Source organism: Chaetura pelagica, unplaced genomic scaffold (genome assembly GCF_000747805.2).
Source record: "Chaetura pelagica isolate M959 unplaced genomic scaffold, ChaPel_1.0 scaffold1728, whole genome shotgun sequence".
NCBI classification, from domain to species: Eukaryota; Metazoa; Chordata; class Aves; order Apodiformes; family Apodidae; genus Chaetura; species Chaetura pelagica.
This window is the reverse complement of record NW_009954356.1, coordinates 404-1,751: the sequence shown is the minus strand read 5'-3', so window position 1 is coordinate 1,751 and position 1,348 is coordinate 404.

The following is a 1,348-nucleotide window of genomic DNA, read 5'->3' as shown; positions in this document are numbered from 1 at the left end:
AAAACGTCCAGGGATGGGGCATCAACAACCTCCCTGGGCAACCCATCCCAGCTCCTCAGCACCCTTATCCCCATCTCCATGCTGGAGGAGGGAACTCGTTGCATCTCTCTGTGCAGAGACTCCGCGGCTCCAGGCTCTGTGGCCCCGAGGCTGGTGGCCCAGGTCTCTCCCTGGGGTGGTCCTTAGGGCTAAGGAGAGCTGTCGTTGCAGGCTGGGCGCTGGTGACATGCAGGAGAGGACATCCCCACCGCTGACCATCACAGCCTGCTCCCCAGCCCCCTCATCTCCCCTCAGCACGGCCGCTGATCTCCCGGCGCCGGGACCGCGCGCCGGCCACGGCTGCAACCACCGCAGACCCAGATGGTGCCTTATCCTCATAGGAAGAAGCCTCTGCTCGTGCCGGGAGGTCCATGGGCAGCGCCGCCCGCCTCGGCCTCCTCTTTATTTTCAAAGAGCAGCACGAAGGCGGCGGCGCCGCACGGGGCCCGACCTCCAACAGTCCCCTGGGACTGCTCAGCCCTTTTCCAGCTGGTACCTGGACCCTGAGGCTGCTGGCCCCGATCTTTGCTAATAAAACCTGCCCTGGGAAGCTGTTGTCAGCGTGGTGCTTTCCCCTGGCTGGAGCCCTCCTGGAGTGCCCTGGCGTGGGGCAGGGGCTCTGCTGGGAAGGGGCTTTCCAGGGAAATGATGGGGAACGTGAGGGGACGAAAAATCAGAGTCATGGGGTGATTTGGGTTGGAAGGGACCTTGTAGAGGCCATCTAGTCCAATCTCCTGCTGTCTGCAGGGACATGTTCCACTAGATCAGGTAGCTCAGGGCTCCTTCCAACCAGAGGGCATGGCTGACTTCTCTGGGCAGCTTGTTCCAGGGTCTCACAACCCTCAAGCGACAACGTTTCCTCCTCATGTGAGCAGCATCACCAGCAGGAGCTGGTATTTGTGCTGTGTGCACAGATGGGTGTGAATCTGCCCGACACACAACCCAGACATGCAACAGCCAGCCAGACACCAACCCCACTGCTGTGCACCCAGAAGGGTGGTCCAGCTCTGTCCCTTGGTGGAGGGAACCTTGATCCCACATACAGCGCAGGCACCAGGCTCAGGGTTCTCTTCCAAGGTCTCCCCAGGGGTGTCCCACTGCTGCTGCTGCTGCTGCTGCTCTGTGCCCCACAGCTTCCCAGGCCTTTCTGCTGCCCATCAGGGTTCCTGCCATAGAGCTGCCCATGCAGGGCTGAGCCTGGGAACAAGCCCTGAGGGGCAGCAGAGCTGCAGGGCTCAGCCCCTCTCCAAGGCCCTGGGATCCCAAACCTGTGTTTAGGATTGTGTTCCATTGGAGGTGCCCACCTGCT